At 39.3% G+C, this 26,569-nt stretch overlaps 1 long non-coding RNA gene across 1 annotated transcript in view; it reads left to right on the top strand.

Annotated features, from left to right (window-relative positions):
- Window positions 1–26,569, top strand: part of LOC113479750 — a 57,612-nt gene that overhangs the window by 5,433 nt on the left and 25,610 nt on the right. Inside the window, exon 2 of the long non-coding RNA XR_003398330.1 lies at window positions 12,585–12,669. This is a non-coding gene — a long non-coding RNA (uncharacterized LOC113479750). The remainder of the gene's footprint in view (window positions 1–12,584; window positions 12,670–26,569) is intronic.

Raw genomic sequence — 26,569 nt, 5'->3', positions numbered from 1 at the left:
CCTTTTGAGGCTTAAATAGAAGAGAAGATCCCTTGACACAAAATCCTTTAAGTGTCTCTATACAGCAATTCCTTTGGCCAACTCAATGGGCCACACAAAGAATTTCTAGAGCCGAAAGCATGAGCCTTGACAACTTGAGCTACAGTCTAAATTAAATGAAAAGGCTAAGCTTGCTGGAGAGCATTAACAGACAGAAATCCCATGTTATTTGTGGGATTGTAACTCAGCAGTTGCAATCACATCTGACCTCTTTAGGAAAGAAGAAGTTTTCTGGAACAATTGGCTGAGATGACAGGTTATTCAGATATCTTTTCTGAATGCAAACAAAACCATACTGTCTTTAATGCTTGTGTTATAAACAACTTGCATCAACTTCTGAATCCCCTCCCTCTTTTCCTTTACTCATATGAGCACTTAAATTTAAAAGGGGGAGATATTTTGTAAGTCTCTCTCAAACTTCTGACTGTACTTCCCTTCTTACTTGTACAGCTCATGGACAAGTCAGGGTAGAATATCTGCGTTCCTTTGTTATGAACACAGTAGCATTATTGATTGTGGCTGCCACTAGTTCCAAAACCATTTCTTAGTAGCCTTTTCATCCTATCTAGGTGATTAGTAACTTTCTTAGAAGGATCACTTTTATCCTTTCTCTTTTTTCAATTCCTTTGCATTTTTCTTGGCCACGCAGTCTACTATTCAAATTCCATCTACTTTTCTTAGTTCTGATTAAATTCTTTCCTTGTTTACCTACCAAATGTTGGTCTCCAACCCTAGTGTTTCTTTTGACTTGTCCTGTTATGAGTTCCATATCCTGATCTTTCAAAATTTCAGGGAGTATATTCAGATAGCTTATAGTATTTCAGTGTAGCTACTTTCAATTATGTTTATTACTTCATAAATCATCCTGAACTGACAACACTAAATCAGTCATCTTGCTTAGTGAGGAGCTCTGCATGAGGTGTGAGGAGTTTCCTTCACTTTTTGTCTTCAGCACAGTAAGCTTTCCTACCTCTATTCACCCTTTGGGCTTTTTTTTTTAAAAAAAAAATCAGACAACTTGCTTCTCTAAATATTTAAATCTCATTGTATGTCAGTGAGAGTCAGTGTTATTTCTGCAAGGTAATGAGCTCCTCCAACCCTACAGTGTACCAAGAGTATGACTGCATTCTGGGTTGAGTTGGGACATGTTGAAAACAAATAATTCCTAACACTTCCGGGAATAAATCCTTGTGGATTCTCTTAGCTGAGAGTCTCTTTCTTATTTCAGAGAAATTCCAAATTTAGCTCAGCTTTTTTTTTCCTGCACTGGGAAGATATGTGTAATGTCTCTGAGAGAAGGACATTAAAATATATTTTTTTTAAATGAATTTTGTGGATAATATTACAGAATCACAGAATCATCTAGGTTGGAAAGGACCTTGAAGATCATTCAGTCCAAATGTTAACCTAGCACTGACAATTCCCAACTACACCAGATCCCTCAGCACTATGTTAACCCAACTCTTAAACACCTCCAGGGATGGGAACTCTACCACCTCCCTGGGCAGCCCATTCCAACGCCCAACAACCCCTTCTGGAAAGAAATGCTTCCTAATATCCAGTCTAAACCTTCCCTGGTGCAGCTTGAGGTCATTACCTCTTGTCCTATTGCCTACACTGGTCTTAAAAACAAGCATAAAGCGTCCATTGCCTAGAGAAACTCTGCAATTTATTAACTACTTTTTCTTACAAAGAAGAAAAAAAAAATCTGACTGATATGCCCATCCAACACTCTGAAAAGAAACAATTTTTAGCCAGACCATTCCTTTCCCTAACAAGAAAGCCAAACAAAGACAACTCACACATTAACTTTTCTGATTCTCAAAGATAGTCTATAATCTAACTAAGAACTATTTTAGATTTAGAAAACACGATAGAACAAAAGTAAATTTTAAAAAAGAGAGCTTCCATGGTATGCATATGTCAACATTAGCACTCTGTTAAATTTTGTATCTGAAAAGCAGCTTTAAAAGAAAGGACTGTGTACAGATATGAATAAGAAATATGGCAAGGTTAACAGTGAATATAACATGAAGGAAATTAGTCTTTAATGAATAAAAAGGAAGGTGTTTTAGGGGAGGGATCCTGTGTTTAAGAGAACCCTAAACTTTGGTCTAAGTGGTATGGGCAGAAAATCTGTGCGGCTTGCTCAGAGCGGTTCACCTTGTGACCAAGAACATCAGGGAAGCTCCTATACAGCACCAAGTTCAGTATGGAGATTATTACACCACTTAACCTTATCCTCAGGTCAGGCCCTCCTAGATCCATTAACTGTCATTTTGTTTCCTCCTGCTTTCAAAAGCCCTTGAGAAGGTCTGAAAATAAAGGGCCTGTTTTACTTCAAATCATTTAGCATGGATGTAGCTTTCATCTCATAACCTTTAGCCATTGCAGCACTGCTGTGGTATGGCTTAAGCAACACTGTGTGACACTGGTAACCCTGGCATCTGAGACAGCATTTCCTATTATCAGGACTTTAGTCACATTATTAGCTGGTAGAGTGAATAATTTCAGCCCTAGAGTTAAATAAGATTCTCACAGAATAATGAGTGAAATTAATTCTATTTATTTCATTTTTAACATTTCTTGGATGTGCTCCACTACAGTTAAGGAAAAGAAGAAGGGAAACATTCAGTCACCCAATGGTAAAGAAAGGTGACTTGTATTGGGCTGAACAACAAGGCAAAGGAGGCCACGTGGTCAGCACACACTGCATTCCAGCTATTCTCAGATGGAGGATGCTCCTCTGGAGGCTGGCATAGATTTGAGTCTCCTGATGGTGTCTTACTTTACCCTGGATCCTCACAGAGAATTTGAAATTTGGCTATAGGCAGATAATCTTGATCAGGGCTCCTCTATAAATAAAATGGAACCAATGGGACTAGCTTAAGATAGAGGAGTGAAGCACTTCTAATTGTAACTACATATGAAGCATTTAGATTGAAGACAGCATAGCATGTGCAGTATGATAACAGGATGTCTTATCATCTTATTAACCGGATTAATTGATCAGCCTTTCCTAAGTGAGCAGTGAAAGGAAAAAAAGCTTTTGTTTAAATATTGGTTTACTTTGCTATGATCGTTTAAGACATATTATTACTAGAGGTGGTCTTTAATACAAGTCTCATGGTATCCTTAAGCCATAACACTTGGAACCACCTTGTTTCTTATACCTCTTCCTTTGAGCCAGGAGTGTTGCAGCAGAGCACATTTCAGCACTACACGGCCCATTAAAGGAGCTTATATAGCATCTTATAGGCCTGTAGGTCCAGTGGGAACTTTTGGCAGACACAGAAATACCTTGGAAGACTGTGGGAATGTTGATGACCTGACAATGATTGATAATATTGCTTTAGAAAAATAAATACCTGTATAATATGGCAGAACCTGTCAAGATGGATAAAACAAAGATTTGCCAGTAACTATGCTGCGCAGCTTTCCAAACCACTGAACCTGCTGGTTAGCCTAGGCCTCTATTTCCTCCAAACCCTCATAAAAATTTATTGCAGATGGGTACTAAGAAACTACAGGAAAATTCTTCACCGTTCTAACAGCATCTCTGCCTCATGATGGTCTTACAGTAACTTTGGTTTTTTCCTCCCCCAGCAGGAGAGGCTTTTCTGCAGTCCAATAGGGTTTAATCCTCTCTTATAAATGGCAAAGAAAAAAATTTATCGGCCTATCTGGGATAGCCAAAGGGATGAAGTACCAAAAAGCTGTATGTGAACAAGAGAGACTTAAATCACACTTGCAATTGCAGGCACAGTTTCAGCTGCTGTGCGAGGAGCCCTGACACTATTCTCAGCCCAGGTATTGTTTTGCTCTGGGGGCTGATGGTAACTAACTGCCCAATATATCAGAACAAGACAGGTTTGTGTAATTTGGCTTCTCTTCTGCTATGTATTCATCAATACATCAGGAGCAAAAAAAAAGCCCAACTGAAAGCAAACCTGGGTGACAGCATGATTTGGAGCTGACTGAAAACTGGAGTAATGGGGCAGTGTACTGGCACGCTCAGGACCGGGACTTGGCATGTGCCACGGCCTTTTGTACCGCTTGCTGAGCAGAAAGGCATGACAGATCCAGCTGGACATGCTGCACTGATAAATCTCCTCTCACACTGGTGACCCTCAGCATAGCACAGACCTGGCACTGGTGGCCGTACACTTGTACACCATTCATTTGTATCATCCCGAACGCAACGGGTTTACAATCGGATACTGGGAGTTGTGGGCTGCAGTCACCCACCACCCACGGGAAGGCTGCCTGTCCCACCCTGCCGGCAGGCCGGGTTCAAATCGCAACAGGCTGGCAGGAGCCCCAGCTGCCCCCAGGCTGGGCTGACCCGGAGCGGGAGCCGAGCTGAGGCCTGAGCCGTGCCAGCGCCTGCAGCAGCCCCAGGGGCTGGGGTGAACAAAGTGGTGGCAAGTGTCCTGTGCTTTTCTGTGCTCACGCGTGACGGCCTGGCTCTACATAAAGACAGCCATGGCTCTGCACAAAATACAGCACTGCTTATTTCTGAGCAGTACACAAGCAACCCAGGCGCTCTAGAGGAAAACTCTCAAGCCATGTGTTATCTGATGACACGAAGGCAGTAGTTTAGACAGGTGTGGTTCCAAAGCCCTGATATGTCCCTTTGACCCTGACACAAGTACCTGCCTACTTTTAAACTTGACCCGTCTAAACCTTATTGACTTCAAAAGGCCTTCTCCACAGATTCAGGATGTGCACCTGTTTGAAAACAGAAAATCTGTCATCACAGGGGTAGAGTTAAAAGATTGACAGTGTAAATTAGTCTGGAATAACATTTTTTTCTTTTACCAGAGGAAAATCTGCTCTATCTAGATCTGCAGGTTACTAATGTAGTATGTGGATTTACCAAACGTTTCTCAGTGTGCAGACATTTTGCAAAAAATGAACATTATCTATTTTTCTTTCCACTTACTTTAATGTGCTAGTGAATCTTTTGAGGAATTTAATTCTGTGGAATTTGGGATCTACTCCTCAACCAGTAGAGTCCAAGAACTGAAAGCTGCATTTGCTAGAAATATCAGGAATTGGGATGTGGAATTCAGGATGTGTCATTACAAATGTCAGTGACAGACATTCAAGCTGTCTTAACAGTTTCCAAATATTTATTAGTATGGCTTGTCTGATCACATATATATCACATTTTTTTCATTGCTAACAACTGTTCTTTGACATGAAATGTATATGAAATGTAAGCTTATCCTCTATATTGTTGTAGTACTTTAAAAAAAAAAATAATACTAAGCACTGAAAAATCCAAAATAGAATAAAGGACTTTTTAAATGTGAAAAAAGGTGACATGCATGTACAGGCATTTTGAGAACTGATTGGCATTCCATAATGAATAGCATAAGAATAAATTGTAGGAAACCAAATTCTGATTACAGGGTATTGAAAAACATAAAACCTCCTTATTAAAAAGCAAGCAATAGGACAAGTTAATCAAGTATCTGATTCAGTTATACATGCCGTGAATCAAGATTGAATGTGTAGAAATATGTTTATATGGTTGTATTATTATAACTATTTCATTCATTAAGAGATTACAGACAGAATCTCTTATCTCATAAGAGAATGCTTTTTGCTGTATCACTTAATGTTACAGATCTAAGTAAGTTTTACATTGACTATGAAGTGTGCTTTGTGCCTTCCTGGCAACAGTAGGTTAAATCTTGAGATAACCACTTCAGACTGGCTGCATACTTCAGTATTTTTCCCCCTTCACAGTTGTTAAAACTTTATAGAGCCTCAAAACATATCCAGATGGACAGTAACTGTGACTGCCACTTACGAAACCAGTATAATTTAGCACAATACACAAAGTAGGGTAAGTGTGGAAGAAAAACAAGTTCTGAATAGAGGACCTCCTTGGAATATTGGATCAGCCATCAGACACACCAATTCTGTTTAGACAGGCCTGTTATACACACCCAAATGTTCTGCAAAACAAAGCACACCCCCAACCTTTCACCACTGCAACTCCTAAACACTTCTGCCCAAGGGTGGTCTTCACCCTGCTTGAGGCAGTATTTGTGCCTACATCTTTATTCACAAAATGAAGCATTGGTTTCCATAGTTTTTTGGCAAAGCTGAGACACATAAACCATGTTCTTCCTCTCAGAGGAATATCGTATCTTGGCAGTTTTATTTGGGTCTGACCTTTTCAAATATGCAATAGCAAAATATGAACAAATAGATCACTGTACCATTGCTCTGCCATTCTGTCTCCAGCGGATTCCACCGCACACCTCCTTCAGCCTGCTTGTGTGAAGCTGGGATTAACATAAATAACATAACCATAGCTAGGAGCTTCGTCAAGATAAAACTAATGTCATTTGAAATTTTAATCTTTGTTCACTTGTTGGATAATGTCCGCTAAGCACACCAAATAGCAATATATAGTGGCTTCAGTAGATTTTTTTTTTCTGCTAGGCACAAAAATAATGCATGCTTTTTTGCATACAGTATGCTTATATCACAACAGGATGATTAGGTAATAGAACCATGAAATAAGAAAAAAAACCCCTTAAACCTTGGCAGATTTATGACAACTAAATCTATGGCTTCATTCCTCACTTCAGCTAGAATGGGTGCTTAATTCAACTGAACTTAATTCTAACACCTATTTCTACTTAGGCGTCTGTTGGCAGAGACACATCTGAGTACAGCAGGCATTCTCAATTAGTCCCTTGTCGCATTTCACAAATTTCCAACTTATAAGTTAACAATTAAACAAATTGTTTAGGAAATTGTGATTTTAATTCATGGTATTTCATCCCCTTGCCTATCATTCTCCCTTTCAATTCACTGTAGTGGAATTATGTGTTAAAACCCTGGCACAACTGTTCAAGTTGCATACATATTGTTTGTGGAGTGAGTGTGTTTTTAAATATATTGTGCAAAAGGACAACGTCTTTTAACACATGGCAGTAGTGCTGTGTTTTAGTTTGCTGTTTTGCAGAAAAGATTGCTTGCCATATGTCTTAACAGACCCTGCTCTTCTTTTCCAATAAATTGGCTAGGGGAGTCAAGTTTTTGGTTTTTTTTTTGTCTTTTTGTATCACAATTAGAGGTTGGCATGTGAAATATGCTGTATCATTCAGCTATCTCCGACTAACAAACTTAATTAAAAGTAAAAATAGTTAGTTAAAACTTAAATGATCTTGGAGTTTTTTAACCAGCTGTAATATATCCATACCGCACTATTCTACTGAATAAGGAAGCTATCATTAAGGCTTTTGTCAAAGCAGAAAAAAAAAAAAAAAAAAGTTCTGGTATTTTTGTTTCGGTTTTCTTCATGTTGCAAACAAAGCTCCAGCCTTTAGCATTTCAGCTCAGCTCCATTTTGTACCAGAGGTGTCTGAGCCACTTGAACAGTCAGTTGCATGTAAATGTGCTGAACAAGAACCAGATCATAAACAAAAGCACACTGGGGCTTCAATAAGTGAAGCACCAGAGCAGAATATTAACCACGAATCCTGCCTAGGTAAAAATTCCCTTTGCTTGGTCATGGCATATAACAAGGTTTCATGCCTCTCTTTTTGGCATGTCTGGTGCCACAGACTCCCCAGGAACCGTATTTCATTCAGATGTCTGCTTCTTAATGAGCTGATCTTCAGAGGAACAGCTATTTACTGATTCATTGCTGGGTTACACCTTTAGCACATGGTTTTCTCTCACAATGGTTCAGGAAATAGAAAACTCACTGCATCAGGCAACTCAAACCCACAAGCAATTGCAAGCACACTCATACAGCCAACACTGGGAATATGAGATTCCTTCACTTAGCTGCAGAAATTATTTCAAAATGGAATAATCCCTTCCAGTGGCTTAATCACTAATTTGGGACTCTAGGGTACATTGGAAAATATAGGGTATGTTAGAAAATATTCTGTACCATTAAACAATACTGTCTTAAACATCAGAATATACAAAAGCGATGAAAGTGAATTAAACACGACTGTGTCCACTTCATGCCTGGTGGCTGTATCTACTTCACAGCTTTTAATTTTTTCAGGCTTCCACCTTTGAATAGGAGGAGCCCACCATGTACGTGCCAATTGTTAAAATACATTTTCTTCACCCATTCGTTCTGTTCAAACACTTGCAGTTGTGTAAATGTTCAAAACATTCCTTTAGTGAATTATGGCTGTATGAGGAAGTCTGGGACAAAAGAGAAAGAAGATACTTTATTAGTTGACTTCTCCCTGTCGTTTATGTCTTCTAACTTTCTGAAGTTTGACTGTTTTCTTATCCAGAATATTCCCTTGAACACCAGCTGTCTCTAATTTACCATGTTGACAAAATAACTGAAAGATTGCCATGTTAGATAGGCATCAGCAATTAATAAATCAATCTAAAAATATTTGATTTCCTCAATATCTTTTCACTAAATTTGCTTCTTGAAGCAAAAATTAACACAGTTGAAGAAAGTATTGAGCTAGCTATATATGAAAGGTACGCATGAGAGTGTTAACTCTTGGATATAGTTATTCAGCATTGACCATCATTATTTCATCATGTCAGCAGAAAATAGGATGCATTTCATTTGGGAATTAGTACGCTTAGCTGGAAGGAACACTTTTCTAAATGTCATTCATTGATTAGTGAACTCGAGCTAGGTTACAGTACAAAGTCAGATAGATCTGTTTAAATCTAGGCGGTCTCTACTGATTTCACTGAAGTTACTTGAATTTAATTCACAGTAATTATAACTGGAAATGGTCTATTAATGAACAGAGTGTACTACATGTAGCACCGTTAAAAGGTAACGTAAGAAAAGTTTGGCTTGACACAGAATATATCCACAGACTTGTGAAAATAACACATTTGAATAGGCAAATGCTCTTCTGCAACACGATTCTAAATTAGTAAAACATGAATCTAAAGTCATAATCGGTGTCATTTTTCCAGATGAAGGAGAAGGATTTAGGATTAATGAAAAGATGGGTTAGTTTTGTCTCCATCATCGAACTACAAAAATAAAAAATTAAAAAGACAGAGGAGAGAGATATTTTACTGAACCACAGCTACTCAGAAATCTTCCTGTCCTCTTTCCTCCCAGCCTTTTCTATTCTTTTCAGGGCCATTTGGACAAACATCACTCAGTCTATTTACTTTAATCTTTTTTTTGCTGATGTTCTGTGGGTTTCCAGTTTATTTCTGCATAACCTGAAAAATTCATATTTGCATCACAAGCTGACCAAAATGTTCTTCAATTTTTTCCCAGGAGCTTTAATTTGTTCTCTGAGTGGGCACCACTGCATTGCTACACTGAAGGGCTTGTCAACACTGCCATTATAGATGTCTAATATTGCAGGATATGATAAACCAGCTGACTTAATTGTGTAGAGCTACAATTTGTTTTACAAGATTTCGGGTATTTAACATGCTTACATTGAAATAACTTGTCTTTTTTTTTTTTTTTTTCCTTAAACATGGTGAAAAAGAAAAAAAAAAAAAAAAGCAAATCACAGCAAAGTCAAAACTTGCTCAGTTGCTTCTTGTCAAACTAGCCATTCATTCCCATCCATATGTTGCCCTTCTCAGCTACCAGTTTTTAGACTTCAGTGTCTGTCACTTCTAGAGCCTTCTAGGGGAACTAAGTAACCAGCTGATTTCTTGGTAATGTCTTTCCTTTTCTCACTTTTAATCTTCCTGAGACTTTGAGGACTATAATCTCAAAATTGGAGATGATAAATTTTTTAATGACTTATTAGAACATACAAGTTTTACAAACAAGCTATTGCAGAACACCCACTGCTTCAGCTGGGTACCACGCACCACCCACGTGTGGCCCACACGTGGCATCTGTCTCCATGAGTAGGTACTCTCGATACTAAATGGATACCAGTGTATCTAGCCCTAGCATGTCTTCTACCAGTGGCTGGAGAAAGCACACATTAGCTTCTTGTCAGCAATGCTGTTGCCACTGCCAGGAGTTCTCCCTTCCTCCTAGTGAAGGTAAGAAAGGTACTCTTCATACTTGTGAGGCCTTCAGAAGTTTTTGTAGCATTTAGATTAGGTTCAGATAAAACTCTGGCTTTCGGAGTATTTATGTATGAAAAATCTTTGAACTTGTTGAAAATTGTCAACAATATCTTCTGCATTTGTTCAGTCCAATGGGATTTTAAAAATTCAGATTGGAGCAGCTGAGGGTGAGAGAAAGTTCACCCCTTATCGGTCATCCAAATTTGCTGAGGCAGTTTTATGAAAGCAGTGAAGTGAATGCAGAAACTAAAACCATGGACCACTTGATAATGCTCTAAGCCAAAAACAAAACAGAAAAAAGAACAGGCATTGCTACTATAGCTTACATCATCTGTAACTTAAATAAAAGGGAACAGGATCGAAACAGAGTGTGTGGGTGAGGCAGGCAGACACATGGCGTTGGTGATACAAAGCCAAACATGAAACCCTTTCTTCCAAATTGAAATTCAGGGAATTGTCAACAAGTCCTCATCCACATGGAATAAGTGAAAATGTGATTGTGAGGGGCCTAATGATAATCCTAGGACAAATGCTGCTCTCCTTCAGCCTGGCGCCAATTCAGAAATCTGCTGGCTGCACAGGGACTGCTTTGCATTGCCGTTCAATAGGGCTGGAGCAGAGTTTTGCCCTGTATCATAACACGTTTATCCCCCATGCGAATGTATGCATCTGTTTTTGTATTCAAGTTTTTTCTTATGCAGTTCAATAGTTTCTTGCTAGTAGCCTCAGGGATATTTAAATGAGATGAACCCTTTTACCTACAGGACCATAAAAAGAGAATAGCTAACAAGGGGCTATGAGGTGTTACAGCAGAGGTGATGAGGTGCCTTTATGGGACCTCTGCAAAGTGCTTGACACTGTGAGTACAACAGGCAGAATTCGTCTTCCACCAGTGTCTCCAGGAAGATGGAAAAATGAATCTTTTCCCAACCGTCACTCCTCTGCGCACGTGTGCACAGGAAATCTTGAGGCACCATCTGCGGCATGTTAAATGCTCTGGGCTCAGCCAATGTTCCCAATTCCCATCTGAAAATGCATGGAAATCCACTGCTGGCAAACCTGAGGCTGTCAGGGATTTAAGTCATTACACTCAGCCATATTTATATTCTATTAATGATAGATCAGTCTTAATACCATCAAGCTCCACCACTAGTTGCGGTTACAGTCTATGTGATACAACGACATCGACTGCTATACACTGTATATGGAAATTTCTCACCAGTGGGAGAGCATGGACAAATTCTTCACAGCCACCTTGTATAACTGATGGATGTATTAGCCTCTTTTCTTGCCAACAAGATCATAGGAACTTGGCTTCCAGACTCTTGAAATTTGGCTCGGCCAAATCATTTAGCATTGAAATCTCGGTAAGCAGCACTGTGCTGATTTGCTGTTTAATCATTATCCAAACTACCCACCAGGCTGTTACAGACAGCTCACATCCAGTGCCCTGCCTCGAGGAAAAAAGATCCAGCATCACCAGTCACTGCTCCTTGCGTCGGACTGGCAAGATGAGCCAGGCAAACATGATTCTGTCTGTATTTCACTTTTTAAAATTAGTCAGGATCTATTCCTCTACATTAAAGCATATTTCAGTATTTCCTGAGGTCAAATGGAGAATACCAAGTTTGCTCTTTTCAAATCAGTAATCTGAAAAAAAGTTAGAAGAATGAATAAATACTTCAGAAGACAAATTTTATATGGATGTGTAAGCTGCAATTTCTATGTGGATTTTTAAGTTAAAAGTCTGGTTAAAGGCAAATTTCTTAGACCCTCCCTCCTGCTTTAGCAATTAGAGGAATATTTCGTAAAGTTTAGATCTACAATTCAAAAAGCAACTTTTCAGCTTACTCTGCACACCCATCTCCTCCAGCTTTAGAGTCCAAAACTGGAGGGATTCTTCCACTCTAAGGCTACAATATTAAAAATAAGTGTTCCTAAGCCTGACCAGGAGACATGCCTAGCTTCTGACCAGAGCATTCCCAGAGGCTTCCCTGAGAAAAGATCTCTGAAGAGTTTCACCTGGCAGACAATTTTGGGAAGTACGCACATTTTCCATAGATCACCTCAAAGTCATAAAAGAAGAAATGCTGTTTGCTAGCTGAAGCATTAGCTGTTACCAAGAAAATGATTCAGAGGGTGCAATGTAGAGAATGAGAGGTTTAACATGATGCTTGAGTGCCTAAGGATGACATGGGAAACATGGGTCAGTTGGCAATAAATACCATCTACTAGTATTACGTACTATCCCATATTCCCCAGATTGCCGTCACAGAGTTGCATTCACTCAGGGCTTTGTTTCAGAGATACCAAAATATGAGTAGGGGGTCTCCAGAGGTTTTACACAGATGAAGTTTTACTGTATCAGCCCTAAGCAATCAGCTCTCATCATCTGCCTATGATCTGTGGGAAGGGGTTTTTGGACCTCATTTGGCAGTTTCTACCCTAGGAAAGGACTGGATTGATACTATCACAATACAAATAATGAATTATAATCACCATAGGCATCATTTTGTTTGCTATAGATGGAGGCAAGATAGAAACGGGAATATTTCACTCAGCCTTATTTTGGAATTCCAAAGACTGTTGGGAAAAATCACATCATCCAAGGTCAGACTTTCTTTTACTACAGTAATTTTAAATTAAAAAGGAAACATTTTAAAAATATAAATTAAATTATAATATTTTTAAAAATAAAAAACTTAGACCTTTAAAGGGATACTTGTAGTAACAGGACAATTAGTAACAGTACATGGTGGAGCGTATGGCTAAAACTCTATTACAGCTTTTTTTCAGAGCTCTTCTGTGAACATCGGTTATGGTACTGTAGTTAAAGATAAACTTCTACTGTGATCAGGGCTTTCACATCCTCTGAATTATGGCCCCAACCTTCTCAGATGAGCAACAAGGATAATAACTTTACACGCTCCCACAATTTGCTGTATGCTATTTTACCCAGCATTTATAAAACACTTTCATAATTTATGATAAAAATGTATTTATATATTTTCTCTGAAGTGTAAGAGGAAAAAAAAAATAGATTCACTAGCATGGGATGCTTGTTGAATAAATAGTAGGAATCTGAAAAATAGTGGCTAAAGGTCTTCTGAGAGAGGGGCTTTGCGTGTGCAGAAACTAATGCCAGGTTTCCAACAGTAACAAACTGCGATGACCAGTTCTCTTCTGTGTTTCCTGATTTGTTTTGTAAAAATCTGTTCACATTAAACAAATGTTAACAGATTATTAAGCAAAATAAAAGGAAAAAAAAAAAGGCAATACAAAATACATTAAGATGGAAACATTAAAAAAGAACAATAACAACCTGTAAGTGACTGTTAGCAGTTTTGCCTGGCAGTATAGGTGTTGAGGGTGCCAACCTAAGGTGAAAATTGTATTTATAGGCACAGCAGATCAGCATTGGACCTATAGGCATTATCCAGGATGGTGTCAGAGTTGCAGTAGATCTATTACTCCAATCGGTTTAGTTGCACTATCTTGATTAGGAGCTGAGTTTTCATTGCTGCCACAAGCCTGTATGTGAAATGAAACTTGAATTTTGACTAGAATGTGTGTTGGACAGACGCTATCTCAGCACCACTGTGTGTTTCACCAAACTGCACATTCATAACTCCAACATTGAGAAAGACAGACAAAAGACCATGGAAAAAAGTTCTACTTCTTCCCTGAAGTGATCATAAACACATCTAAGAGCACAATATACCAAGCATTTGTATTATGGTGTTTGAAACTATGTATTGTATTTCCCAAAGATAACCCAACAGTTAATTTTCTGTTTTAGTTAAGCTTTTCCTCAGCATCAGTTGCTACTAAATAAGTCCCTGTCATTTTTCAAGGGCATAACTTGCAACAAGACAGCAATAACAATTACATATTGTTTTCAAATAAGATGCCATTTTCCTTTCTGGCAGGCAGCAATGGGGTTTTAATGTGTAACATTTGTTTAATAAAACTCACAGATGCTTCCTTGACAATTGCAAAGGAAGAAAAGATGAGAAAACAAACCCAAAGAAAAGACAGAAAATATAAAGAACAAATGAAAGATTCAGCTTCCATCACAACTATTCATCTTATGTCCCAGACTAATTATGCACATTTTGGCTGGATCAGACATTTCTGGTGAACCTGTGCATAGCAGGGAGGTGCAGTGATTTGAGGCCCTGCTTTGCTGAAGCATTGCCTTGATTTCCAACGAAGAAATATTGTGTGCTACCAGGAGGCCCCACCTTCACAAAGGTCACAGCATTTTGGCATTTGTATTCTTATGAGGCAATTCAGCTGAGCAGGACAGATTTTTCTGCTGATTACACATGGCTCCTGTATCTCCAAGGTCTGCCTACACTTTTTGGTTAATAGTGAATTGCAGTGGACATTTCTTCCTTTGGAGCAAGAGATAACATATGTAAATTTTCACTGATTGACATTTTTTTGGTGATAAACTGAAAAAAAAAATCATTCTGATCTTAAAACCAAAACAAACAAAAAGAAACCCCACTTCTTTGCAATGAGAACCCTTTAATATTATGGTAATGGATACACTACAGAAAGCAGGACCACCTCCAGCTGAGAGTCCTGAGCCCTTTCAAATACAAGAGGCTAATCTCTATTATTATCTCTTCAACTATAAAAGGATTTGGGGCTGAGAGAGGAATCTTCCTCAGGTCATCCAGCTGCAGAGCTCTAGTGAGATCTTGGGTCTCCCACCTTGTGTAGTGCCCCAGCCACTGGCTAATCAAACGCCCACTCTGAATCATGATGGAAAATACTGTAAGAGAATTACCATGAAAGTGGGGCCAGTCAAGTAAAAGCAAAAATCATAGGGGATAAGCTTTCCAAAATATAAAAATAACAAAATATAAATATAGAAGACAAATATAAATGGCACAAATGTAATTCCGGTAGATGAAGTGCACTGTGAAGTTGCAATAGTCTAACCTGAACTAATCGAAAAGCCAACATCTACAGAAGAGCCAGGACAGTAGCTATGGCCATTGCTTTCTCCATGTCTATTTTCTGAGTCTCCAGTATATTTGGTGAGCAGCAATAGGCAATATTTTTCCTGAACAGACCCAAACCACGAGCCTTTGAAAACAGTCCATCAGCTCTGCCTCATGGCTAGAGCCAGAGAGCAAGAGACTGGTGACTATGAATGCCTCAGTCTAAGCAGTTGGACAAAACCCAGGGTCTCCATGTATTCTGTTACAAAGAAAAATTGGTATCGCCACAGTGTAGCTTTCAAGCAATCCTGTTTACCTACAAGGTCCTGTTCCGCAGGTCCAGGAAGAGTCAAGCCATGGAAGATGATTTTGTTCACACAGCTCTAGGTCAGGTTCAGCCAGGACTCAGCCCACCAGCCTACAGCTTCCCACACTTGCTCCATCTCCAGTCTGTTTGGACTGTTTCCTCACTCTCAGCTTCTCTGATCTTTCTGCTTTTATGCAGACACAAAAATCTCCAGAGAGCAGCTAAATGGGTCATGACTAGTACATCTCCACACCTTTGTTTTGGATGGTAAAATCTCTCTGTACATGGAGTGTCTGAGCGTCACACGAAGCAGGTTCAGTGAATTTTCCCTCAAGTGATCCCAATGCCTTTAATCTGAATGACCATCTATGCAATCCAGTATTTATTAATCATAGCAGGTCCAAGAAATACTGCAGCAAAAATACCATTTCCTAAATTTAGGTATTCTGAAAGAATTTGTAAGTGCAAATTTTATTATAATGGGATACCAGCACATTATAATCTTTAATTAAAAATTGTATCCCTTTGTAATGTTTGCAGCTCTTTCACATGGCTGTCATCCAGAAACAAGGCAATGTGAGTTAATCTCCACAGAGAATGGGACATCGCATCCTGACATTGGTACACAGACGGGTTTTTTTTTTCAGTTGTCACATAAATATTTCACTGGCACAAAAAGTAATCAGCAGGCATAGTTTTGTAATGGATGACAGACTGGAAAAGGGAGCAGTTTCTGCTTGACAGAGCAGTCATGCTTCTTCAGATCAGCCTATAACTTGTGATAATATTGTGCTCAGAAATTTGTCTAGAAAAGGGATTCCCCAGACAGCTACTGATCAGGAGATCCTTCCTCATTTTCCACCTGAAACTGTGAACAAACTCCTGGGGAAAAAAGAAAAACAGAACACAACAAAGAAATGTGTCTAGTTCTTATTCTATAACAAGTCCAGTGTGTTTTTCTCTTCCTTCAGCAAGTGAGAGAAATGCTTTTACTTCTGGTCTCATTTCCCACCTGTACATATTAGAGCTGAATATCTGGGATAATTGTAAAAGCAAAATGAGACTTTTTGTAAAGCAGAAATATCCATTAATAACCACATTTTAACTCGTAGTAATATTGTGAAAAATCATGTGCTTCAAAGTCTGAAAAATTTTTAAGGGATTACATGCTGAGGATGGGACAGAAAAATATCAGCCAGAGTCACTGGTGTCCTCTGATGGCTTGCTGTTCGAGTAGCCTGTAAAATTCCCACTACTTTAAATGAAGGCATGATTTCAAGCTATAAAGATCACACCTACCTGAGAAGTATGCGTATGTTTTCACACAGAGTAAGTATACGTTCGGTGTGCCTTCCCCCACACACTGCACTTTCTACACTGCAAATCTCTGAGCAAAACCTGGTGCACAGCTTTCTGTAACCATGCACAGGCCCTGCACTGTTACAGCCAGTCCATGGTGCTGCCTCTGGCATTTCTTTCCTGAGGCTTTGCCTGATGCTCTTTTAATTTTTCACACCCTGGGAGTCCATCACTCACTTTCCTTGAGAGATCATTCCAGAGTTTAGTAGATTTTGCTAGGGCTTTGTTCATTCTAGATTTCACTTTCTTTAATTTAATTCTGTTCGTTACAAATATTTTTTTTTCTCTCTGGGTATTTTTTTTATTCCAGATAAAGTCAAACTACTAGCAACTAGAAATCAGTCTTATTCCTTAGCCAGAGAGACCTAATCTTGAGCAGGCATAGGTAATTGTGGATTGTATTTAGGGGTCCGCTAAAACTTTCTGCTTGATTAACCATCCCTGCAGGGATGACAATTGCTGTTACACATGAAAGTATCAAGCACAGAGCAGAGGCACAGCCCCTCCAGCAGTGTACAGGGTAGCACTGGTGGACTCTGAGAAAAGCTCTGTGCAGTCCCCTGGGCCGGGAGAGAAGAGGGAATTGCGTCCCAGCTCTTCAAAACACTGGAGACCAAAGCAGACCCATGAAATACACTGCTGGAGGGACCACAGTTAGATGATCTTCTCCCCAGACTATTGTATCCCACTACAGAAATAGGGAAATGTAACTACCTGAAATTAAATTTGTAAGAACAGGAAGGAATAGGTTATATTTTGATTTCACATTGGCTTAAACCAGTAATTGCTCTAATAATACTGTGGAATCAGATGGGCCTGAGCACCAGGTGAAGTAAAAGGCAGCTCAGGCTGAGGCCATGTATGCCACCAGGTTTGCTTTTACTTATTTAATTATTTTTTCACCAGTGACACTTAAATACCAATCCCACCAGTTACTAACAGAAGATTCAAGGAGCCTTTCCCAGCTGTTTTGGGCTGCAATCCCCAAAACTTGACTCTCATAATTCAGTTTTAGCTTTAGGCACTTTAAAGTTAATAGACTCATTTGAGCAAAGGGCTTATTTGAAATCCACACTGGAAAAAAGTGAGTGTAAGTGTGCTAGTGCCAAGCTATAAACACATTTATACAGTGCAGTAAATCAATACTGCTGCCTTTCCTTGGAGAGACTGGACCAATTAAGCCGAATGTACAGGACATGATGATGGAACCTGTTCAGCTTATTATGGGACCAGTAGCAAAGACTGCAAACATACTACCCATTTTGACATTTGGCCCAGCTGGCCAAATTTTAGACCATTTGCTTTCAGCTTGTCATGCATTGACTCCTGGAAGAGAATTAGGGATTTTTTAATTTTTTTTTAATTATCTGAAAAAATGGTGGAGGTCAAATAAAGGATTCAAGGAAGGGTATAGTTTATTGTTTCAGTGTCCCAAAAAAGTTTGCAAAGTTTTTTTGTTGGAAGAGTCATATAAGAGTCAAATACAGGCTGGGCTACAAACACTGCAGTTTTTTTCTGTAGTCATCTGCTTAAATTTAAGCCTGTGAATAGTCATGTCTATTCAAATGTTTGTGGGTTGGCTGTCTTCCTCTGGACTGGGGTTAAAGTTATTAAATTTATGAACCCATATTGATCTTGATGAGCATGCAGCACATGGAAGGGAGGGAGAACGGCAATGAGAAAAAATGTACAATGAAAATGGAAAGACATTACAAGCATTGTGTGGATGTGGCATGAGAACGAGCAAATGGGAGGAGGCAGGAAAGGTGATGCCTATCTACATCTTCCAGCAGTACAGTCTATAAATGTAGCTGGACTCTGTAATGCAATAATGATGCTACACTCACTCTCATAAATTCCTACATAAGTAGAGATCATATAATCTGACCAGTGACTTTTTGCAAACAAGAAAATGTTCAAGTTTTTGTTACCATACCATTTCATTCAACTGTTTTAATTATAGGGTGTCCCGTCACCCCCCCTCTTTTAAGTTATGCAAAATATAAAAATATAAAACAAGAGTATGAAAAAAGGGAGCAATATTGGAGAGCTGGTTAGTTTTTGGAGCATTAAGTCCCTGAAAATTATATTTTATGTTTATGTAAAACCTGTCATTGACTATTAAATGTAAAGTTACCATTGCCTGAATAAAGAAAGCTTAGTGTAGTTGGAAGTTGACAGCTGGCAAAGCTGTCTTATAAAAAACTCTCTAAAATGCATTAAAATGTGCACTAAAATTAATTTTTTAAATGAGAGAAAAACAGGAATAAAAAAAGCCCCATTCAAAGGGAAGAGTTCAGACTTTGAGAGAAATAAAAAGGGGAATTTGAAGTGTTCTTTCAAAGGTTTTCATTTTCAGATTCAAAAAATTCAAGCACACTTGCTGCTGCCCTAGCCCCTAATGCAAGATGGTCCTGTGTATATCTTACCTGTGTGACTCTGCTGATACCTATTTAAAGCAGGAGGAAGAGATTTCCAAATAAAGTGCTGAAAGGGAACTGCCAGGTCACCAGCAGTGCCTGACCAGGTCCCAGCCCACGGCACTAATTATCCATCTGTCTTGCCAGTATCCATCCTACGGCTGAGCAAAGGAAAAGGCTGCCTTGCCTCTTCTCACACATCTTACTCTATGGGTAGGGGTTTTTTAGAATTTTTTGTAAACTTTGTACTAGCTATTTTTCTGTTTGTACCTTCACTCATATCATTACTAGTTTCACTGCTCATTTACTTACTGGGTCAAAAATTGATGAAGTTGAGACAGGCAGTAAAGAGTGCATGTCTGTGAAACCAAACTCATTCACCTCTCAAGGTTAGCAACTCACCATCATAAAGCAGAGATACATTTACCCTTAAATCTTGGCTTTTGGAAAGCAAGGAGAGGAACACATAAGCACAAAGCACATAACATAAAAATGAAAATCCACAAATACCTCATACTAGCAGGGCAATACACTCACAGTGCTGTCGCTGTGGGGGGGAGCCCATAATCCTAAAGATGCACTCATGAACCGCTCATTATTTGGCAGTTCTTTAGATGAAATGCTGTCACCTGGAGAAATAAAGGAGATATCTTGGCATGGGCTGTGGAAACTTTTCTTTCCACAAAGGCTAACTAATATCAGTATCATCTAGCATGGGCAGGGGGGAAGCACACAGGCTCAGAGGCGAGAAAAGCAGTGGCCTCTGATTGCAACTTAGCTCTCAGAGCACCCTGGCCATATGCTGCTGCCCACCTTAATCCATTTACTTCGTCAGTGAGGCAAGAGGGTACTTTTCCCCCTTCTATAGCTTCTGTACAGCATGAATTAGTGAGATGGCTATACTCTAGTAAAATATATCCCAGCTCCCATCCACTCCACCAAAACTGTCATTATCTGCAGAGCAAAAAGAGTGTAGAGCGGAAGATAAAAATCTCATGTGTGAGCTGTTGATAACAAAAGTGATTCTGTTTGGCTGCCTCTGTGAGTTATGTCAGCCTAGCTATTCCCCTCAGTGTGGTACTTACTGTGCAATACATTATCTTTCACAGCTAGTACTCTTAGTTTCTTAATATATTGACTGCTTCTTCCAGTACATTAGTCCCATTTACATTTATAGCTAGGGTCTCTAACCAAGTTAATTTGTCCTCTTCATCATTTTGAAGAGATTTTGAAAAGCAACTCAGAAACTATCTGACTGTTTCCAAGTGTGCTTCACTATTACAGTGCCCATCACATTGAGTTTGCATTGTCCTCATATCTACAAGGTATGGGAAATTCAATTCATTGCAAATCCTTTATAATAGTCTAACTTCTTGAGTGGATTTGCAACACATTTCGTTACTAATAAGCTTGCATTTCAAAGTTGCCAAAGGCTTCACACATATACCAGTCTGGTGTGGCTTCAAATTTGGTTTTCCAGACTCACATTCAGGCTTTGAAGAATATCAGTTTCACAGACACATACAATAAATAACTTCATGATTACTAGTTTTTGTTCTTCAATTCCCACACCAGTTTTTTTCCCTTTTCTTTCATATCAATCTCTGATCCAGGGATGAATGATTCCTTTGTACCAGTACCTACTAACCTTAGGTGTCCCGTTTGCCTGAGGTGAGGTATATTTGGTCAGTGGGGTTCTGATGCTCTCCTTTACAAACATCAGACTACACTCAGTGTAACTAACCGAAGTTTAGCATCATTATTCTGATTCTTAGCACAGCAAATGAGATCAAAATCTGCCCCAGTGAGTACACACTCAGAATAAGATGCACAGTTGATTAGCTGCATATGAAACAGCTTAGATTGGCATAGTCTTCTGTACAATCAAAGAATGGCATTGGTAGAGTATACAAAAGCCTCAGAGGGGTTGTCAGGTGTAAAATATTTCAGATAACCCCCCCAAACTTTAAACAGTTCACTTATTTGTGGCACATGATGTGACATGATATGGAAATTAAATATTGGGGTTGTATTTCACCATTAAGTCCACAAGCGTTTAGTAAAGAAGTCTGCTTGCTGTTTGTTTTTCTGTGATATAAACTTATAAAAGTACGTTAGTTCCTCATCAGTTTGCAGTTTATCTCTGAATATTCCCCAGTGGTGTTCCCAATAGCATTGTGGGGAGGAGTGAAACGGCCACAGGGATTTCAAAGCAAATGCTTTGCCGAGAAGATAATGATTTACAATATGTACATTTATTTACTTCTGCCATAATTGCTACATCTGCTTTATTGACACTAATTAATTACGCCTCATTTAATTAGTTGTGTTCTCCAAGGAAGGTAGTGTTGACATTTTGCAGCTGGTACTTGAGAGGGGAGCTGTGGAAGGTGAAGTTCTTGACAGCCTCCCTGGTTTGAAGTCCTCTAGCTCCTCATGCCCCTGCCAGTGCCTGTGGACTACGCTGGGCTGCTCAGCTAGAACGTGCTGGATGTAAGCCTTCCTGAATTTGCCAAAAACCCCTTCAAACAGAGAAATAACAATCCAAAATCTGAGCTGAGTCTAAATAAACGCCAAACCCAGAAACAGAGATGTAGATGGCATACCTTGAGTTTCCTTTTAGTGCTGTCAGTGAGACCTCCTCCTCTATTTATTTACTCATTTAGAGTTATTTAAACTTTCTTGTGTCAAACTTGGATGTGATGGGACAGATCTTCTGTTGTTCTGGATCAACTTAATATCAGCCCCACGTCTGACTTGCACATCATTCCTGTGTGTGCCTGCATGTCTTGTTTTACACAGATGGGCAATCATGCATACAAATGCTCCTGTAATTTATCCCAGAGTTGCTGAACTGTTTATACAGGCAACTTTCCATCTATTCCTAACATTCCACATCCTACAGAGGTGTTTTCTCTTGTTCCCAAAATATTATTCTTCATTAATTAAATTTTGGTAAAACAGCTATACCTTTGAGAGCTAGAGATTGCTCTTTGTGGTTAGTGGAAAAAAAAAAAAAAAAAAAAAATTTCTTGTCAAAATGGCGCGTGTTTACAATCTCTCATCGATGCTCTGACTTGAGTTTGGGAATAAGACCTTTGCCAACAGCCATTTTTCGAGCAAAAACTGCGCATTTCTCCCTGAAAGCTATTTTTTAAGAACACTTTCTTTAAAGAAAATTCGTTTTATTATTTCATAGCTTAGACATCCTGCTCCCAGTTTAGCTTTACTGATTTCAGCACCATTACACCAGGAATGTATGTGACTTGCTTGATTGTTTTCAGTGGCATGATGTCGCATGCATTTACTATATCCTTGGCAACAGCAAGGCTGCCCTATGGCCGTTTGGGAAGAAAGAAATGGAGTGAATCAGAATAAGCCATAGTCTCTGCAAAAAGGGGGAAGAAGAAAAGAAAGAAAGAAAGGAACAGCTACGGAGTGGGGTCTGGGAAGATTAGGCACTGGTTTGAAAACAACGACGCAATGAACTGAAATCTGAGAGATTACTTGTCTACTTTCTAGCTGCACCAATAGTCATTTCTCTGCTAATTACCTTCCCTTTTGTGGAGTGGGTGCCATTAGCAGTATCACAGCAGTAATGCTTCTGTACCCATGGCAGTCCAAGGGTATACATGAGGCAAAACTTGCACAATGCATGTGTTTGGGGTACATGCCATGGGATCAGCCACCAGACAGATTTCAGGAATGAGTCTCAGTGCCTGAGTTTATTTTGTTCTGCTTGCAAACATCTGAGCTCTCAGATTTTGAAAAAAAAAAAAAAAAAAAAAAAAAAAGCAGCACTGCATGTCATTCTCTTTAGGACTCCACATAAAAATCGTATCAGTGGTTTATAGACAGCAGCATGGTAGTTCTCCCAGCTCCAAATGCTTTCCTGTTCCTGCTACTCATCCAGATGGAAAGGTTCTCCAAACAAAAGTCTGGTACAATGAAGGCATGAGTGAGTTTGCTTCCAGCCACTTCAGTTTGCAGATAGTTGTCTTACTTTTTGCTGTTGACAAATCTGTCCTTGAAGAGCGTAACTAGAGGTTTATTAGAAATGCAAAAGAACCTTCCTGTCCTCCTTCACTTCGTCTTTCCCGCAGAGCAAGTTATCAGCAAACAATTGTCAACATTTGATTGCTGTAATGCAGGTGATTAAAAGAAATAAGAAATATTTGGTTTTTCTGAATGTTTTCTGTCTCAGTCTGTACCCAGGGTGCCACTTCCACTTGAAATTGTTTTTCATTGCTGTTATCTGAAGCCCACAGCTTATAACAAAAAGGGCTGATTATGTAAAAACAAAGTGACATTGGGATGTCAAAGCAAAACATCTTCACCACAAATCCTGGCCCGAGCCTTGAGCTGGCAGCTGGATTGTGGAGCAAGAGGAATGCCTTTGTGGAAGTGGAGTGGAAATGTATGCTGCTGAGCAGGGCAGCCCAGCCGGTGTGCAGCTCCCCTTCAGGTCCTTATTCATGGGAATGGGTCAGCCTCTTCACACGAGTTTTGCAATTCCTTTTGTGCATCACTCGCTTCTAGATCAGAAGGGGGCACAGCATATAGGGACCACTGGCAAAATATGTGCAGCTTTAATAGGAACAATCTGGAACCAAGTATTTTCCTGTGAAAGACTTTTGATGTGTAATAGAAGCCATACTCCTCCGTAGTGCTGAATAAATTGTAGCCCAGGAAAAACCAAAGACTTTTGCTAAGGGTTTGAATTTTATAAGTTAGCTCTGTCTCATAGATCATGTTTATATATATATGAAAAAAACCCGAACATATGATTAAGTGGATTCTTTTTCTTTACATGAATGCAGGCACGCTGCCGATACCCACAAGCTTCATTTTACACCAAGTCAAAGGGAGCTGTCTTCACTCCTTCGCCTTATATTTCAGTTTAGAACTGATACTTCCACTGATAATTTCAACAGAAACTATTACTCAAAAAAACCTGGCATCACATAACCTGGGGCAGGATTCAACTCACCTAAGTTTAGGTGGATTCAACTCACCTAAGTCGGGCATTGAGTCTCAGCTGCTTGTTTTGACCTTCTCTGTAGTGAATGGAAAAACAGATATTTCTCCATAGGACAAAAGTACCCTCTGTAGCATGCCTGTCACATGGAGAGGTCTCCAGAGGTACTTGTTTTTCTGTCTCTGCCAGTGTAGGGCAAATAGTTAATCCTTGACTCCTAATCAGCTGAAGCTGGATAAGATGCATTCCCCTTTATTATGTTCTTAAATATTGAATCATTACAGCATCTTAATCTGATGGGTTTTGGGATAATTTTTTGAAACTCTTCTCCCCATCTTATTATAAAATGGTATTAAAAAAATTGTGTAAAACTGCTCCCTCTTTCAGGATAAGTTTTTAATTTTAATTTTGGACTCATCAGTAACACAAACTGTAATTTCAGAAAGGCTGCTATTATTTTTAAATTAGTAAGTCAAAAGTCAGTTTTGGGTAGAAGAGTTTGGTTTTTAGCAGAGCTTATTGCTAGAATGAAAACATGACTTTGATAAATTCAGAACACATCCAAACTACAAATCAGAGTTTTTGTTAACTTCCAAAAAACCTCTTCCTTGGCATGCAGTTGGCTGACTCTATGGGGTTTTTTTTGTTTTCTCTATTTTTTTTAAGAACTCTTGGCAACTTCTACACTAGCTGTGCTAGTTAAGACCAATGGTATCTGTAGGATTACTGCCAGAAGGAAAAAAAAAAACATAATTTCAGACCCTTGCTTCAGAGAAGCCCTATCATGAAAAGGGGCGGAGAGATCTCTCCTCGAGAGTAAAGCAAGTGACATGAAAAATCTGAGAAATGAAATTAAAGCCAAGAGCATACCATGGGACAAAATCAGGACTTCTGGGTCATGGAAAGCTGTGTCCCTAGGAAAGGTGGTAAATCCACATTTAATATAAAGAAGAAATCTCTTAAAAAAGGAGAGTGAATGAGTTTAGGTAAGTACAGAATAAATAGTAGAAATATCTAATAGAAAATTCTAAGGAGAACAAAAATGTCCAAAAATTATATTGGCCTTGGTATGTAAGCATTCACTGCGAAGGTATGTTAAACATCCCCATGCAAGTTTTGCCCACAGGCCATGCAAAAACATTCTCCTGACTCCTCCGCTGTCAGTTGGCCATGTCCAGCTGGCAGGTGACGTCTGGCTGCATGATAGCTTCCAATCAGCCAGGGCACAGTCACACAGGCTTGTGCAAACCACGTTCCCTGGTGGTGTGGGTGCCTGGGTCAGAGTGCCTGGCGATGTGTGGGATATGGGCACCACATCACACGGACCGCTCACGTGGCCGTGGCCTCTCTTCTGCATCTCTTCTTCAGTAAATGTCTAGGAAACAGACCTTCTGCTGTGGTTCTGTCTGGATCACGTGATCTTGCAAATTGCTCTGAATTATGCAGCCATAAACTTAAACCTGTATCTTCTGCAGTTAAGCTAGTAAGGTAAGATTTATGTATCATAATTGTAAACTGAACAAAATGGGTTAAAGTGGAATGGAAATCATTAGTATCTCAAAACCTTTTCTGAAACAGAAATGTCTTCAAAGATCAGTAATTCTTTGTAATTATGTAAAGAGCAAACGACTTTCCCAGGCAAATGCCATATTAGATTGAGGTTTATGCTCTTTTGTTGCTTGTTAGTGAAAGAAGGGTACTATGACATCTGCTGGAAAAAACAAAGTGACATATGGTCTGGTGCCCTTTGACTCACTAGGGCCAGGAAGAAATATGACACAGGGGTTTAAGCTGAGGAAGAAAATGAAAAATATGTGGTACCCACAGGCAGACGAACCATGGTGAGTAAACAGCACACTGAACAAGGTGTAAGAGCTGCCACCCAGCCAGGTCTTTGACTGTACTCACACAAGGGCATTGCAAAAACCCTGCCAAGTGCAATGTCAGAAAACTCTCATCGAACAGCCTGCAGCCCTGGAAATACCTGGTTTTCCAAGACTCCTGATGGTAAGTGTAGTTGGCAACATTTCAGAAAAAGCAGCAGCAGATCTAAAGTCTCAGCTTCTTGGTTCCTAGCATTGTCCTTCCAATACGGTAGATAACAGAGAGATCTGTGAGACAGGGAGATCACTGTCATTTATGTTCCTGGCAGTATCAACCAGACTTTTATTTTTAAAAATAAGATAAAGCAGAGTCATTTGGTGAACTTACCTGATTTTCACTGCCTTAATAGCATCTTCAGTGCAAACAGCTGGTGTTGTGTTCATCCTCCTCAGATCCCTGTATTACATACAGTCACATAAATTTTAAAGAGAAGCATGACAACTGGTGTGGTTTTTTCCCATTTTGTGATCCATGGTTTGACATATTTACTAAAATTATTCGTTTTAGTTATGACTTGCAGGCTGAAATTTCTTTAGATTCTTCAGGACTCTATTATTAAAACTGACAGATGTTCCTATCTCCTGCTTTGCTCTGAAAGTTTCAGGTA

Source organism: Athene cunicularia (assembly GCF_003259725.1).
Source record: "Athene cunicularia isolate RWA chromosome 4 unlocalized genomic scaffold, athCun1 chr4_part2, whole genome shotgun sequence".
NCBI lineage: Eukaryota > Metazoa > Chordata > Aves > Strigiformes > Strigidae > Athene > Athene cunicularia.
The sequence above is the reverse complement of the archived record's forward strand: the minus strand, read 5'-3'. Positions and strand labels throughout refer to the sequence as shown.